Source organism: Phragmites australis, chromosome 5 (genome assembly GCF_958298935.1).
Source record: "Phragmites australis chromosome 5, lpPhrAust1.1, whole genome shotgun sequence".
NCBI lineage: Eukaryota > Viridiplantae > Streptophyta > Magnoliopsida > Poales > Poaceae > Phragmites > Phragmites australis.
This window is the reverse complement of record NC_084925.1, coordinates 34,972,905-34,991,185: the sequence shown is the minus strand read 5'-3', so window position 1 is coordinate 34,991,185 and position 18,281 is coordinate 34,972,905. Positions and strand designations below refer to the sequence as shown.

General features: G+C 41.9%; 1 non-coding gene and 1 pseudogene across 1 annotated transcript; one reads left to right on the top strand and one right to left on the bottom strand.

Moving 5' to 3' along the window:
• The first annotated feature begins 1,760 nt into the window (after positions 1 to 1,760).
• LOC133918012 (remorin 1.4-like) lies at positions 1,761 to 6,160 on the top strand (annotated as a pseudogene).
• A 5,371-nt stretch (positions 6,161 to 11,531) lies between these two features.
• On the bottom strand, positions 11,532 to 11,617 carry LOC133920235 (small nucleolar RNA SNORD34). The gene has a single exon (XR_009910049.1). It is a non-coding gene; the product is annotated as a small nucleolar RNA SNORD34 (small nucleolar RNA).
• Positions 11,618 to 18,281: the final 6,664 nt, after the last annotated feature.

The following is an 18,281-nucleotide window of genomic DNA, read 5'->3' as shown; positions in this document are numbered from 1 at the left end:
ATTTAAATTAAAAAAAGCTCTATTATAAAATTGTAAATATCATCAATATTTTTATCTAAAGATCATCTTCATCTGAGATCATATGAAAAAGTTATAATTTTCTCTTTCAATATCGTCTACGTAACACAGGATCTATCAGTAATTTGTATGCTGATGGGTCCCTAGGGAACTACTTATTGGCACACTGAATACCGATAGGCTATCCAATTGCTGATGAGGGACTAATCTATTTTGGATTATTTTTTAATATTTAAATATAATAATATTGTTTAAAAAAATTGAAAGGAGAGAGGCGTTGGTTCTGCTGGCTGATAGAAACAGGCAGCCTGCTAATTCACGCACGCATGAGCAGCGCAACTCGTGAACCTTTCCGATAGGAAAACACCGCGCATGACTTTGGTGACGCCTCGGATGAGTTTTTTTTTTTTACTTTTCATCACTGAATACAGCTGTAGTATCTGAACATAAACGTACGCACTCACTTCACACACACGCACCCACCCCACACACACCTAATGCACTCACATACTAGTTCTACAACTACACGCAACTTAAAGAAAACGTACATCTGTAGATCACCGGGACCCATCGAGAATCCTGAATACGACGAGCACGTCGTAGTCCCTTCTGCAGCGCTACGCCGGAGGAGTTGGAGAAATCCGAAATAAATCGGAACCCCGTTGTGTCACCCAGGCATCGAGCCCGGACGGGTTCAACTCACCACCCGAGCCTTACCACCGTGCCGAAGGCACGTTCGCCGCCTCGGATGAGTAGGTCGGCTCGTTTGGCATGGGATGGCCCAGGTGGAAGCACGTCCGGCTTGGCTTGCTTCGGGAGCAGGTCGCAGGGGGGTGTGGAGGGGAGGGGAGGGGCGAGGCCCACGTGGGCGGTTAGCTCGGTGCAGCTAGGCCGACGGGCGTTGTTGGGCAAGCCTCCTCACGCCTTCCGACAGCCCCCCTCCTCTTCCTTTTTTGGAAATTTTTGTCCCGCGTCTTTCCTCTTTTGGAAGTTTGGCTCAAAAGTTTTCAGAAAAAAATTGAAACAAAAAATTTTGAGAAAAAATTTTAGAGCAAAAGTTTTGAGAAAATGTTTTGAGCAAAAGTTTGGAGAAAAAATTTTGTCACTCAAAAAAGTTTAGCTCAAAAGTTTTTCTGAAGTTTAGGTCTAAACTTTTAATAAATAGCTCAAAGCTTTGGAGAAAAATTTTAGACTAAAACCATACATGCTATTTCGAAGCCACCTCGGGCCAGCAGCCCCCCGAGTCGGCCCATTCCACCGTGTTTCGTGGCCTGGTCCGCTTGGGCCTCACCAGCCCCGCCTGGGCCACCCTGATGGCCTCTGCCTGCAGCCCACAAGGCCCCAGCCCCTGCAGGCCGCACGCCCGCTGCCTGGGCCGTGCGGCACCCAACAGCCCATCGTGCGCGACTTGGCCACGCGCGCTCACGCGCGGAAATCTAGAGAGAGATAGAATGAGAGAGACAGGATGAGGGAGAGGGGCGGCGCCGCGGCGGACACCGACGAGCAACAAAACGGGTTGGCAGCGACCGGGTGTGGATCTGGGTCGGGTGGAGTTCGATGACAATGGCTCCGATAAGTGTGGGGAGGAGGAGTGTGGTGCTTACCGACGGCGGCGAGCTCCTGGTCGAGGATGGCGCAGAGAGTGAGTGAGGGAGGAGCGAAGTGGTGTTGGTGCGAGGCAAGGAACGACACCCTCGACGCCATTTATAGGCGGTCGGAGAAGGAGAGGGAGGTGGCAGGGCATGGGCACAGCGGAGCTCTACGTGGAGGTCCGGGATGGGATGGGTCTCGGCCCCGGGGCGCGAGGTTGTGGGATTCGCGGCGGTGCGGGTGTGAGGCGGTGGTGACGAACTCCGAATTCGCGGGCGGGATTTGAGGGAAAAGGGGGCGGCGGAAATCCCAGCGACGAGGTACTGTTCACCGGATCCGCGGGTGACATGACGGGACAGGACAGGACAAAAGAGGAAGAGAGAATGGGAGAGAGAGATTTTTTTCTCTGTTGTGTTTTTTTTTTTTTTTGAATTCACGGATGTGACACAGTGAGTAGTACTTGGCTAGTTGGTTAGCAGTTCTTGCTTAACCCTGTCTAGACTCTAGAGCAGTAGAGCTTAATGGTCTTTGTTACTGGCAACGGATGCAAGTTTTCAGTTTCATCGGGGAAAAGGCACGCGAAATTTTCCTTCGTGGAATTCCAGAGCGCCGACAGTTTTGTTAATGTGTTCTGCGATCGTGATAAATTCAGTTTCGTTCCAGATATCAATTCTGTTAGTCAAGAAGTTTTGGGCTATAAATTATAGCCCTTAAATTGGCCTAAATAGTGTCCTTATATAATCCCGTCGAACACTTGTGTTGAAGTTTTGACCTCCAATAAGAACCTTCTTCTCTGGTACTACTAATTATGTCCTCGTCACCGTTAACTACTGTAAATGTCAGCATGACGGAACTAAGTAGAATGTATATCTTCAGGGTGCATGTTAAAACAGAAACTGATTTGTGATTTCCACCACAAGTTGCATACTGGCCTGCTGGTGAGCAATCACATCCTGCCAATTTCCTGGCATTCGATCCCACCACTCCAAACCTCAAAATAGTTAAGTATCGGGCCCATCTCTTGCAAGATACTCTATAAGACGAATTGACAAGTTTACTAATTATGTATTGTATGAAAATTTTGGAGGTAATCAAGAGCAGGAATGCCGTGCTGGTAGTAGTTTTTTTTTTTCAGAGAGCCTTGCTTTGTTGCCAAGTTGGAGGTTAGAACTCGATAGTCTAGCTAGTGAAACCAAAAGAAACCCATGCGATTAGTAAATATCAGAGTTTCTAACAATTTTCACCTATATATGTATGATTTTTTCTTACACTCTGAGAAAATGAGCATGAAGTTTATATGTTGGAGTACATGATTTCTTGAATGCTATGCATGTTGTCCGTAGCTCAATGTTCAGTCAAGTCTTTTATTCTGATTTCTGAATAATTTTCTTGCATTTTATGCTTCCCAGAGGTGCTGATAAACCTCCTGCTGAGAACACGCAAAAGAACTCAAATGACAGGTAATTAGCTAATCATTATTCTTCTCCTTCTATTGGGTACAACCATGAAAACTGACTTACTACAATAGCCATATTTAGACATTGCTCTCGCAAAGGTAGAGACCGAAAAGAAGAACTCTTTGATCAAACCATGGGAATAGAACGGGAAGGCGAAAGCAGAGAACAAGCATTTTTATTTAAGAGTAATGTGTCTCCCCGTTTTTATATGATCCATATGTTAAAGTGTCTTTAACATTTTTTTCAGCAAATATGTATAGTGAGGTCATACTGTTTAAAAAACATCTTTTAACACCCTGTTACACTTCTTTGTGTAGATGTCATTCTCCAGCAATATATCTTTTTGAAGTAGGCAGCAATCTACATAGCCCTCTTATCACGTAGGGCCTTGATTGATGAGTTCACCCTTGTGCTGTATGTGTCCACTGTTTCATTCCAGACCTTCTCAAATCCTGTCTACGAGAGTGGCCAGTTTATGCTCTGCATACAGCTTGTCAAGTTCCCACTGTCAAGTTTTTGTTATGTGTCCCCTGCAGTATCTATAGTATGTCTTCTCAAAAACTTAAGATATTGTGACTTTCATTATCGGGTCTTCATCTGCCATGCCATGGATTAGAATCATATGAGAAATATTTTTGAAAAGCATATGAGCTGACATCAATTACCATAGTTTTTAATGAAGAACTCACCCATAAGAATTACATGGAGCTTGTGTCCCTTCATGCAGGCCTTGAATGTTTTGAATAGCCACACAAATGGCTCTTCTGACTCATCCCGCAATAGCACCTGCCCAAACACAACATTTTGTAGCTGATGGTTCGAGCCAACGAACATGCTAATGACATTCTGTTCTTGTTAGTTTTGTGTGTGGTGTAGAAGGTGACAACATCTCCGAAGTCATTGCAATCAGCCCTCTGGTTGGCGTGGCTTCAAAAGATATCAATTATCACCTTAGTTTCCTCTTCAACTTGTACATCCCAATAGAAGTATTCATTCTAAAGTTTGCACCAGTTGAAGAACTCAATTAGCTTTGGTACGTCATCCATCCTCTCCTGCTTGGCAACTCAGCTTTGCTGAAAAGCAGTAGTAATCGCATAAGTATTAGAATTGAAACCCGCTTATACAACGCAATAGTAACTGCTAACAAGATTTTTTTAGAGTATTCAGCATGTACCTATTTTTAACATCTCTCTGAGCTTCCTCCGTGGAACTCTGAAATTATATTCATCATATTATGATACGGAACATCATTGCGAGACATGATATTGATAAGATTGAGGATCCCTTTTGTCTCTTTGCTTGTGTTCATGCATGTAACACACCATGTGTGGTGATGAAAATAGTTGGTGGTTGTGTTCCAAAATGGCATGGTCGAAATACCAGTATTTCTCCTTCTTATTCAACTTCACCTTCACCTCATTTTTGCAAATGGCCCTCATTGATTTGTTTTCACTACCAAATTCATCATCCTCATCATTTGAATCCCCAAAACCCTGTTTGTTACTAACATACCACACTATCTCAGTATGTTTCCTGTATCTCCTAACACTAAAACCCATAAGCTGTGCGTAATCATAGTAGAAAGTGTATGCTTCTTCTAGATCATCAAAAGTTATGTCCTCTTGTGGTACAAATACATTCAAAATCATTGGGTTATGCAAATTCAGAGACACATAAAAAAATAATATCATTGATCAATTGTAATTGGCAATGTTGCAATTTTATTGTTCAGCATGTTATAACTAGATTATCTACTATGTTGTAATTGTAATGTTCAACATGTTGTAACTAGAGTGTCTATCATGTTGTAACTAGTTTATACTAGAAAATACATATCATAACTAGAGTGTCTACCATATTGTAACTGTAGTGTTCACCATGTTATAACTAGAATATCTACCATACTGTAATTAATACTCACTCAATAATGCATATCATAACTAGAGTGTCTATCATGTTGTAACTATGTTGTTGAGCATTTTATAACTCGAATGTTTCTGAATCACCGCTACAAACCAAGTTGTAACTGCAATATAGCACAAACTGGGTAACTTACATGGACGTAACTCCTTTCAACTGGAGTTGTCTCCATGGCGATTCGAGAGATCGCAACTAGAGGTGTCATGAAACATTGGTGGTGCAAGGGATCCAACTCTGTTGCATGCCCACACCCCTTGGTTGTGATCGCCATGGATATGATTGCAGCAACACCAGGATCTGCAGTTGGTGTTGTTGTTGTAGTTGCAGTCGGGAATGCTTGGGGCGTGGATGACCTTATTGACGTCGATTCTACGAAATTCAACATGGTCGGCGGCATTGGGGTTGAGAATCTGTCGCTGATTTGAGGTCGGGGCCATAGTTGCGATCCGGAGATGCCGACGGTGTCGATTTGGGGCTTGAGATCGCCGGTCGCTGTGATTTTTATGGATTTTAGGGTTTGAGATTGAGGCACCTGGTCGGATTTTGTAGGTGGCACTATCGGCCAATTCTGGATCGAAGGCGGTGGCATGTGGAGCGGATTAAAGGCGAACTCGATTGGGTGCACGCTGAAGTGATCGAGGGCAGGCGGGAGGGAAGCTGGCTCGGCCAGGGCGCGCACGTAGAAGAAAGCATGGCTCAGTCGGTCAGCTAGAGCGCAGCCGAGGTCTATTGTGCGCGTATGGTCTTGAAAAATGGTTATTTTTTAGTGTTAATGTCTAGTTGCAGTACAGAAAAAATATTGGAAGTAACGTAATAGGCAGATCACAATATATGAACAAATATCTATATAATAGTTCATTTTCTCTTCTGTAAATATTTGGTATTGGCAGGTTATGTTTCACGCGATGCAATATCTCACGTATTTCTGTACAAAGTACATCTAATCTCTTGGAGCTAATGTTCAGGAAGAGCTAGAAAAGAAGAAGGCTGAATGTGAAGAGAAGATGAAAAACAAGATGGCAATCATCCATAAGGAAGCTGAAGAAAAGAGGGCGATGGTTATGGCCCTGCGTGGTGAAGAAGTTCTCGAGGCCGAGGAGATTTCAGCAAAGTACCGTGCCACCGCCGGGCTAGCCCTAGCCCCAAATAAATTTTATGGGTGTTTTGGGTCATAAGGCCTACTCCAGCAGGATCGGTATTTCCGATTCGTATTCCCGTGCAGCGTGCTAGAGCGTCTTTTTTCCGATCCAGCCGATCGGTATTAAGTTCCAGCAGCTTCGGTTTCAGGCGCTACATGGAAGCGGGACCAAAAAATATTGTAGCACCGGGAGCCGGAAATTTGCGGATCGATTGGAGGCTTCGTATTACTGTGCCGAGTGTATGTCGGTAGGTCCGAGGGAAGGAGGAGAGTAATTAAAGGTATGAAATATGGTAGCTGTTAGAGATTAAAAAAATAGAGGATGCTGTAATAGTATTAACGAATATTATAATAGTATTGTGGATGATAAATTTTTGAAGTATCTACTGGAGATGACCTAAGGAACCTCTGAACTTTATGATCTGAAGAGGTAAATTTGGCCATATGTTTAAGTTATTCGCTTCTTTGTACACTGAAAGTATATGGTGCTATTTATTCAGCTCATGTACTTGCGTCATGATTATTATTTATAGTCTTCTGTTCATGCTGCAGAAATGTAATGTGCGAGAGAAATTTGGTGGTATATAGTACTTTATTTTGTTCTTATCAGTGTGAAAAGGAATACTCACGTGACCGGTTTATCTGACATACGAGCCACTCACACCTGAGTCCGCATTTCGATGTTACGTCAGACGAGGCCCGTGGGTTAGTAAGAAGTCTCAGCTCCAGTTAGTCGCCAATCGAATTTGTTCATTTTACACATGCACAATTTCGTACGATGATTCATTAAAGCTGACGGAATTAGAACCTTCATACATGTACTAAATGCAGAAACCATGATTGATTATAAGACACTTGAAAGATTCCACTTACAGGGTGGTATGAACGTGTTGCTTCTGGTCGCCGCTCGCCCCGGGTGTACTGGAAGTCCAACGACTTAAAACGCCGGCCGCCGTGGCGCCGAGCAAGTAGCAACTGGGACGCAGGCAGCATCCCGAGTAGGGCGGTCCGGGCAAGATTTGCTCGCCAGGCCACACCGTTAGGCAGCAGCTGGCCTGTACAACCTGACGATCTTCAGCTACGTGCCGGACTGGATTTAGGCTGGGCCCCTACATAGACATTCATATTTTGCGCTTGGAGCCTTGGACCAATGGGTTTGGTTGTAGGTCGGCCCAAGGCTGTATTCGTCCATTTTAGATGACGTTGGCAGGATTGAACCCCAGAAAGCAGCCTCTACTGAGTCCAGCCCGTAAATGGTGCTACGATGCTAAGCCTTGTCAGGCCTAAATTGATGGTACACTCATAATGGCTTCGGAGAGAGTGAGGCTTAAATTTTGCTAAAATGCCCAAGAGGCTATACGTCGAGTCTCTTATGTCTTGATCCTCCGATATGGCGTACGGTTCGAGTAACTTTTGGTCTAATCTCTAAGTAGTGTCTCTAATGAAAAAAGGTTCCTTTATCTTAAAAAACAGTGTCTCTTAAGGCTTCCTTTTGGTTTCTCTACTTGAATTGGTTTTCTGGAATTTGACTCGGAATTCCATTTCCTGAGGAACTGAAATTGGATTGTAATTTCAATTATGTTATTTAGTTACAATCTGAATTGATCAGATGTAATTTAATTCTTGAACCTGTTTGGATCTCCTTTTTTGGAATTGTCTTAATCACTTGTAAACTATTTTACATACATATATATTATTTGTCTTTGTGGTTTGAAGTACACATAGATTGAAAGAATTGTGCATATACTATTTGGATTCTAATTCTACATAAGAACAAAGTGAAGTACGTTTTGAACACTTACCCTGAGACTAGGGGTGAAAACGGTTCAGATACGGATGGATATAGCTTATCTTGTGTCATATCCTATATTTTTTTCTCGAAGTTAAAGTCGAACACGGATAGTGCTGAATAATTATTTCTCCATCATGTATCATGTCCTATATATTTTTTTTAGAGTCGGAACGGATAGTCGAATAGATATCGGTTAGTAAGATAGATAAAAAAAATTCACTTCATTCACATCTCCATACAGCACATTAAACAGTATAGGGGTGCAATCAAAGTGAGTACAGATAGAGTAATCGGTAAGATGTAAAAATAAGATCATTCAATATTATCTGTCTACGGATGTATGATAATATATCTATATATTATCATATTTTTAAGTGAAATCATAATAGATTTTCTCGTAATACCTAACATTCGGATACTTCAAATGAATATCACTCATCTTATATCTCATCCTACATTTTTTTTTCTCAAATCCAGAGTCGAACATGGATACTAGTCATCCCATATTTACTTCGCAAGCCTTCGAGTAGTCGGGCGGACAGAAAATATCCATCCCATTTTCAACCCTACCTGAGTAGATGTTACTCAAATCGGCACCATCCTCACAATGTACATAGAACATCATGACACACATACATTAACATGTCCGATTACATCACGATTGGTCCGGACATAGAAAAGCACAGTACACATACATTAAAAAGTCGGAATACATAACGTATGTCCATACATGACATACACTACATGTCACAAAAAAGTCAATCCTTACTCATGTCCAAACCTTCATATTTGCATCAATAGCTAATACTTCCTCATGTCTATTAGAAGGATCATAAGAGATTTAAATTTACGCTCATCACTAGTAAGAACACTATAGGCTTTCATAAAATCTTCACGGGCCAAGTCTAGTACCTTTTGGAGAGCTAAAAAATTTCTTCAAGTGGAGTTGCCATGGGGACTTGCACAGAGTCACTAGCCTTCATAGAAGCATGAACGGTACTACTGATCTCTCCAAGCAAGTTGCAAAGTGTGTCATGTATTCGGTGCCTCTTCACATTCCTAGTTTCATGCCCCCACTAACTAGATGGTATGTTAGGACTTCCTTCACATCCATTTTTAGCAACTAATTAGCATGCTACCTCATGTGCACTCTCAAGGCCAATCCTTGTACCTTCTCTTGTTGCATGATCTTTAGAATAGATGAATTGCATCATAATACTTAACAATTTTGGTCTTGTAGTAAGCAGCAACTTTGTTGTTCTGCAAAACACAAATAATTATATAGACAAAATTACACAGGATTATGGTTGGTTCTAGGCATAGGACAAAATTTGTCCTACTGAGAATGCAAAACAAAGATGATATGTCATTCTAAAAAATAAGAGAGAATACACGATGAAAAACATACACTATGAAATAGTAGCCCAATGCTAAAAACGTAGTCATTCTGTGTTCATATATTTAGTAAAAAAAGGTCAAAAAATCTATTCTAGGAAGATGTGAATACAGAGCTACCAAAAGATGTTGCATCTAGCATAACCAAGAACATTTGATCGTATTGATACAAGTGGAAAAATTATGGGGCATGGATAGATCCCACTTGTACTAAATTTTACTCGTGACATAAGCTGAAACACAAGATTAATTATAAGCAATGAGCTAGCTAGTGCTACTAGTACATGTTCATATTACTTGTTTGATGACATACCTCCACATATTTTGCCCAAACATCTTCATTGTCAATTTTCAACTTATGGTCCTCCCAATCCCATCCAAATCCACTCTGAGAAAGGATCTTACTAATAACTTCATAGTGCTTGTCAAATGTTTTGTACCTGGCCATTATGTTGTCTTTTGTGATGTCAATAGAGCACTTCTCGCATACATTATTTATAGCAGTAGCGTATACATGTGGTTTTCATCCATTCTGGACATGGTCACCATTGTTGTGGTGCTCAACAAGAACCTCCAAAAGTGCATTGTCTAGTTCATCAATCCAAATAAGGTAGTTCCTACCACTTTTCTTTTCTTTCTATGCATTCATGTCACTGGAGACAATAAACAAAGCACGAGATATATATATATGCCTTGCATAATAAGATATCATAAACTTTACAAAATATGCCCCCCTATGTACATCTAGTTCTAGACCTACAGAGCATGCCACCGCAAAATATGCCATTTCATTGTAACTAGACCTAGCTGCAAATATAAGTGATACTAGTTGGTCCTAGCTGCCCTTCTCGCTTCATAGTCAGCAAACATATCCTCTGCTAACTTATCTCTAAACTCGATCCACTCGTTAGTTACTCGGATAGTTCAAATCAGATTGTCTTCATCGTTGTACTCACAAGGACCAGATGTTAACTCTTGGTCCACTTGAGCCAACAAAATGTCATCCATTTCACGTTGTCTATCTCTCACGAAGTTATGCAACATGCAGTAAGCATTAATAATACGAATCTGCAGGATGGCAAACTATATGTCAAAGTATGGCAAAAGAGACTATAAAACATATATTTCAAAACACATTGCCCTATTATTTACCTGATTGTTAATATCAAAGAAAGATGCATCTCGCAGTATAGCCCATTTCTTCTTCCATAACCCAAAGGTCCTCTCAATGACATTTCTATCTAAAGCATGTCACAGGTTAAATAATTCCTTTGGTGTTCTGGGTTCATAGTTACTTGCAGCCCACTCTTTCAAGTGATAGCGAGCGGACCAATACGGTGCTAGGAATCCAGGGCCATTTGTGTACCCAACATGTACTAAGTTGTACTCTTGAATCGCGCAATACTCTTGAATCAGATGCGAAACCTTCCCATCTAGATAAGACATACACAAACTTCACGTTTCGACCACAAACAACAAGCATGTTAGTGTTAATTTGTTGCTTCCTATTTCTATAGCTCCTTTGAGCTGGTATTGGAACATAGACTGAAACATGAGTCCCATCAAGGACTCCAAGGGCATCCCTAAACCACCTCCATTTATAGTCTTCCGGATGCTCAGTTGAAGGGTTAGAAAGCTTGATAATACCCCCTCCCCCCCCCCCCACACACACACTCACACCCACAATGACAGAACAGCTCCTAGCACTTTCTTAAACTGCTTACTAATAGTCTCTAGCAACCGCTTATATGTTACATGGAGCACCCTCATTTTTATACCATGACCAATCATATGCAAGAACATTGCCACCTTCTCTTCTACATTTATGTACACACTACCACGGAACCTAGATTTCTCTCGCAACATGGCGCACAAGTCATTACATGACTGTTTAGTGAACCGTAACTGGTCATAACATGTTACTTCTGAGCCATCGTACATATCTCATAGCAAATATCTACTAATTCTATACCGTTCTTCATCATCATTAAATGAACCAATCTCCTTAGGCATCCTCTTAAAACATACATATGCAACTACAGCATCAAGTGTGGCAAGAAAAATATTTGACATGACCTTCCTTCTCTTCTTCCTTCTTTCATTCTCTTCAGTTATGTAAGCATGCATTATTGATGGTTGCAAATGGGCAAAAGATATTGTTTGCATATTTGGAAGTGAGAATGCAATGCAAGAAGCTAAATTACGACATGATGACCATGTTTCAAGCCTCAGCTCTTGAAATTATTATCACAAATATACTTTTTAGACAATGTGGGCATTTAATCTTGCAAGTCATCACTCGCAAAGTTAATAACAAGTTCTATGGGACAATAAAGACCAATGCTATTATGATTCCTAGAAATGCAATATAATGACAATATTTAAAGCCTCAGATCTTGCAACTAGCATCACAAAGATGGGCCTCATAACTACCTAGGCTGGCTACGGCGGCGAGGCACAGGCTACGGCAGGGGAGTGGCTATAACACGGGACGAGCTGGCGGAGGCGACAGTGGTGCGGAGGGAGCGGAACATGGGTGGTGGCGAAGCACGAGCTGCGGCAGGGGAGTGGGTGCGGCACGGAAGGAGACGGCGACGGAGCATGGGCGATGGCGGCGGATCTATGGGGAGGGGGTGGAGCATGAGGAAAGGATAGGTTGCATCGGGGATGCCAAATCAGTAGGATTCTAAGGGGGCACATGTGGAATCGGCTTGGGTTGTAGGGTATTTATGTGGAATTTGACCGTCGATTCTATTCTACACAGTAAAAGGAACCAAACACATGAAACCAATTGGGCCCAATTCCAATTCCAGAATTCTAGGCCTAATTTCGAGATCGAAACAGGAGTAATATGTTTTGAGATTGGCTTAATGGGATGAACCAAAAACTTATGCACCAAATCTTGGTTGGAGCAAGTGCTTTTTTTTAGCGATTTGGCTACATCTTGAGTCTCTTATGTCTGATCCTTTAACATGGCGCACGGTTCGAGTAACTTTTGGTCCCAATCTCTAAGTAATATGTAATTAATAATTATATATTTAATATAAATATGGTATAACCTTATTACAGGTATCCACCGTACACATGTACTTAATCTGATACAGTATGTTTACAACCGTTATGGGGTAAATGAGACATGTATCGATATTCCAGACAGTTTATCGTATTCTATACAAAAATCTTCCTCGGATTAGAAAAGAATCTTCCAGATATCTGAAAGAAGTATAATCTAGTAAAGTTATGTTCGGAGTATCCAAGTAGGATACGACTACCTCGCCATGACTATATAAGGAGGTGGAGGGATACGTCAAAAGCAGATCTCCTAGGGAAGCCAAATTAGAGCTGATTCGATCCTAGAGCCAAGAGCTAGATTGAATTTCCACCAAGGAGCCAGATCATTAACACAAATTGAGCCTAGCCGGGTAGGATCGTAGGATCAGAGACACCCATTGAGATACATGATAGATCCATATTACAATGAAATCATCGCAAAAGGACTTTAATACCTAGAACACGAGAGAACTTGTCGAAAGCTTTAAAAATAAATCTAGATACATCACAATTGTAATTGTCTTTTTCTGATAATAATCAAGTGAAACAGTACGTAGTACTATTATCCTAAGAAAAATTAAACCTACAAAAAACTTATTTATCTATCTTCAATACATACGTTGAGACCAACTGATTTCTCTACTTTATACAATTATTCGTATAATCAACTTTATCAATTATTGATAGTTGGCGTAGTCATGGGGACACGAGAAGATGGTCTTCATCAACTAGGCATGCTAGGTTGCTATAAGAATTTTAGAATTATATTATTTTCAACTAATCAAAAAGTTTAAAAACCTAAGCGGTGGATTAAAACCTACCATATGGTCAAACTAAGTCTTCATACAATGGTGCATCCAAGGGTCCAGCTGAGCTGATACGATAATTTCTCATTTTTTTCACTATGCATCTCTATTTCCCAAGCCAGCACTGCGGCTGAACAGACGAATGTTGATTGTGATCTGCAGTCTTTCTCCAGATAATTAGGAGGAAAAGACACCAGGAAAAGAAAGATTCTTCTTTCCTGGACCATATATGTTTTCTCTATCATTAAGTTCCTACGTTTGTAATTATGTCATATCGCGACATGTAGTATTACAGTGAAATGCCAGTGTCGCTGTAGTTGACATGGAGTGTTCGTCGTCATGACTACAATGCCGTCACTTATCTTGGGATGGTTCTCATTTTCTTTCTACAGTGCAATTGATGTGTCCCTGTGGCTGAAATCACAGCATCCAGGTTTGGTCTTTTATCACCAGCCACTGACGGGAGCAATACAGTATCAGAGCTACAGTAGCGGTGTTCATAGCGAAAATGGTAAATGTCACAACAAGAGGATAACTCAATGGAAATTCATTCAAAGTTTTATTCGTTAGTAATTGATAAGGTCCTTTCCAGTTCCTATGAATCTTCCTTAAGAAAATTGGTAGGACTATCATTCTAAACCAGCCCATGGTGGAAGCTGACGAGAGGTACTTCAAAAATATTCATACAGAGTAAAATGAAAAAATAATTTATATGAAAATTTTAGCGCTCAGTGAGTTTTACAACTCTGTAGTTAACAACATTTTCATTTGAAGTTATTTTGGTACCCAAATAATCAATAAAATTTTAGACAACAATGATCAAAAGAAGAAAATAACACATTGCTCTTAGCAATTAATAATAAGTGAGATGGTAAGGAAACTTCGCGCAAGGTGAGTGGTTGCAAGTTCAACTCTCACAAAAATGTTGTATGTGCATTTCGCGTAAAATTCGTGTCACTTGAGAGAAAAAATAAAATGGATTTTTTCAACGCCAAAATTATGTGGATTAGTGTTCAATCCAATTTTACTACCCAAAGAGGCTCATATCCTCTAAACCCTAGTATATAATCCAGGCCAAGAGATTGGTCTCCACACTCGTACTCCCAGGTGCCTCTATCTTCCCTTCTCTCCCTCTCGTCACATGTCACATTTACATGAAGGAGAGCACAGCGGCCTCGCCTAGATCTGCAGTAAGGGCAACTCGCCGGCCTCATTCGAGAACAACATAGGTAAGTTTAACCGCAGATGGTAGTGCGATGACAAGGAGCAGATGGTCGTGGTGACTTCGGTCGCTCCTTCTCTACAGCATGCCATGTGTGCGACACGCTCTTGGTGCTCACTCTCTCAAAAGGTACGTGCAGTGTCCCTCCCCCATCTAGATCTTGCGGCGTGACGGGTTCTTAGATCGAATTCATTTTTTGGATACAGATCTACGGTGTGCCTTGTGTGTGATTGCGATGCACGCGCTACTCACCCTCCCAGAAGGTACGTGCAAATGCCCCTCCCCTATCCAAATTTCATGGTGTGGACGGTTTTTAGATTGGATTCATTTTCGATACATATCTGACTGAACAAGAAGAGCTACGCGTGAAGGTGCAACAAAGGGAGCAAGCAACATCATGTGTTTTGTGACTTTGTGCGGTAGTTGAGAGGTAGATCTGCTATTGGGTGTGCGACGAGGCGTTCGATGTGAAGGCGGAGAGGAACTTTGAAGTGTTTTATAGTGGTTTCGCTCCGCCCACCATCTAGGGAACCATGGGCACCACTGCCGTCGCCGACAGTTTATTCCTAAATGACGAGTAGGTGAGGTGTTAGATCGAATGCTTGGTTGATAATACTTGTATTTAATTAGTTTCTTTTGCAACGATTATGCACTTGTGTACATATAGCTCTAGTAAAGACATGATTTGATCTACATGTAGATATATACAATTTTGTACATATAGCTTTGTTTAATTTATATGATCATTCAGTGGTAATAATTGGTGTAAATGTACCTACTTTTTTGGTAAATATTTATTACAGTAGATTTTTAGACTCGATTGAAAGAATTGTTGGTTTTTACAGATCCTTTCTTGTAGTCGGTTCGATAATTGAGTGTAAAAATAGTTACGAACCTGCTGTGAAAATAATTTCTATAGTAATAAGTAAGATCAACCAAATATGTTGCGGGGATATGCACTAAGGATAAATTTAACACCGGCCGCTAAGATTATATCAAATAGAATAGAGTAGAAGGGTTAGAAGGAGCAATTTATATTAAACCAAGTCACTATAGCTAAATTCCAATTTCAAGATCCACTTTTAGCATTAATCGTATCCAACTCCAACGGAATCCTCAAATCTGCAAATTCTAGTGCTACAGTACTTTTTACGGTCTCTGTAGCACTAAAAATTCATCTCTAACAGATCCTCTATCTAAGTACTTACAGTGCGCTACGGTATTACGGAGAGTATTTTTGCTATAAATTTGCCGAGTACTGTAAGTAGCCGCAACACTGTAGCGGTGATGTGGCAGTACTGTAGATAGAGGTTGACAGTGAGTCCAGATGTAGGAAAACTCTGTAGCAGTACTGTAGATAAGGCTGACAGATGTAGAGGGAGAAGGTAAGTAGAAAGTAAGAAATAGGGTAGTTGTTGAAGATAAAAAAATAAGAAATACTGTAATAGTGATAGGGAATACTATAATAATATTTTTAAATAAAAATTTGAGGTAACTGTTGAAGATGGGTGAGAAGTTGTAGTAGCGGCATCAGCACCGCGCAACAAATGTCATGACTATAAAAATAATAGTACTATATATCTATCGAGAATGCCATTTACAGTACTTTTTACGGTCTCTGTAGCACTGAAAATGTATCTCTAACAGATCCTCTATCTAAGTACTACAGTGCGCTACAGTGTTACAGAGAGAGTACTGTGCTGTACATTTGCCGGGCACTGTAGCAACCGCAACACTGTAGCTGTGATGTGGTAGTACTGTAGATAGAGGCTGACAGTGAGCCCGGATGTAGGAAAACCCTGTGGCAGTACTGTAGATAAGGCTGATAGTGGATATGGAGGGAGAAAAAGTAGTAGAAAGTAAGAAATAGGGTAGCTGTTGGAGATAAAAAAAAATAAGAGATACTGTAATAGTGATAGAGGATACTATAATAGTATTTTTAGAATGAAAATTTGAGGTAACTATTGGAGATGGCTGAGAAATTGTAGTAGCGGCATCAGCACCGCTACAACAAATGTCATGACTATGAAAGTAATAGTACTATATGTCTATCGAGAATGCCGTTTGACAGTTATTGATCTCAGTGTCAATGATCATCTTCAGCAAATACTTTAAAAATTCATCTCCTATAATACTATTACAGTATTCCCTAACACTATTACAGTATCCTCTATTTTTTCATCTCCAACAGCTACCCTATTTTCTCCTTTCTATTATTCTCTTTGTCTTCTCGAACCCACGTGCATACGCTATGCACAGTAATACCGTAACCCGTATTCATCGACAAATTTGCCAAAACCTGCTCGATCCTACTGTAGAACTTGGAAAATCGCATTTGCCGATTCTGCTGGAGACACGTACAGACGACGTAGGACAGCATTTTCAACTGGAACAGTGATACAGTAAGATTTGCCGTTTCGGCTGGAGTTGGTCCTAGAATGGGAGAGATAGAAGATGGAATGTGGGCAGAGGGCCGTGACGGGATTAGAAGAACAGTGAAGAGATGGCACCAGAGGTCATCACTAACTACGGTGGTGCATGCTAACGAGCGGGTGCGTAGGACCGCGACGTGCTGAGGTAAGCAGAGGTAGAGGACATCGAGGAGGACTTCATTCTTAATGGCTCAAGTCCTCATCAGTGCTGGCCCGAAGTTGCCGAACGGTGTCCGTCGATCAAGTCCTGCGGATGACCGTGAAATCGTAGCACTGATCTGTTTGTCGCTGAGAAAGACACGACCTTCCCAACAATTGAATGCGCTCTGGCGCACCGCATCGCACAGCCTTTTTCCTCTTCGTCTCGCTCCCTTCCTCCTGGCGCACCTTTTTTCCGGCCGCAGTTATTGACCTGCGCTGCCTTCCTTTCCGGCACGAGGCGCGCGTACGGCACAGGCGTACACTGCAGTTGCCATTGCCGTTGGTGCCGAGGAGGATTGGGCCGCTCGTGCAAGCAAGGAACTTCGCTCGCCCACGCCCTCGCTCCGTCCAGTCAAATCGGCCAGCGCGCGTTCCTGCACCGGGCCCTAGCTTTTTCCCCGTTTTGACGTGGGGGGCAGAGGCAGTGCACATTCACAAGCAATCAAAGCTGCTGCTGCTGCTGCTGCTGCTGCAATCTCTTCTCCTCACGCACGCAGAGCTGTTCCTCCCGTCCTAGTGCTCTACTCCTGCGCTTGTCCGCGGCTGCGTCAAGTGCATGGCCTCCCTCCGTCGCGCGCGCTCTCTGTCTCTCACCGTCTTCGCCGCACTCAATGCGTGATGCCCAGAGCTGCATTTATGTCCCGTTGCCTCATCGGGTGGCTGCTCCGGCTCCGAGACCACGAGCTCGGTTCTGTGATCCTGTAGGCTGCGACCTCTCTCGACAGTGTTCCTGCCGTGCTTGCCTCTCGTTTCTCCAGTGTGAGTGCTGTTTCATTGGACTACCGCCGGCTGTTTGTTTTCACACGGAAAGGCAGGGAGGCACTGGCAGGAACGCACTTCGGCCTGTTTGGAGTTTGGACTTTGCAGCTCGTTCTTCGCATGATGTGGTATTCGGTGTTTGCCGGACGGCAGAAACATTTATCAAAGCCTGAGATGTGAGCAGACCTTGATTACCTAGTTGGATCCAAGTGCGAAGTTATCTCCAACAGAAACTCTAAAAATTCATACCCTATAATATTATTATAGCATCATTTATCACTAATACAGTGTACTCTATTTTTTCATCATCAACCGACACCATATTTTCTATATTACATTACTCTCTTTCTCTCCCGAACCCACACGCATACACTATGAACAATATTGTAGGAGCCATCTTCTGACTACAAATTTACCGTATCCCTCATCCATCTCGCTTTACTATAACAAAAAGAAATACGGTTTGCAGTCTCTGTTGAAGATGATTTATTGGTTGAGAT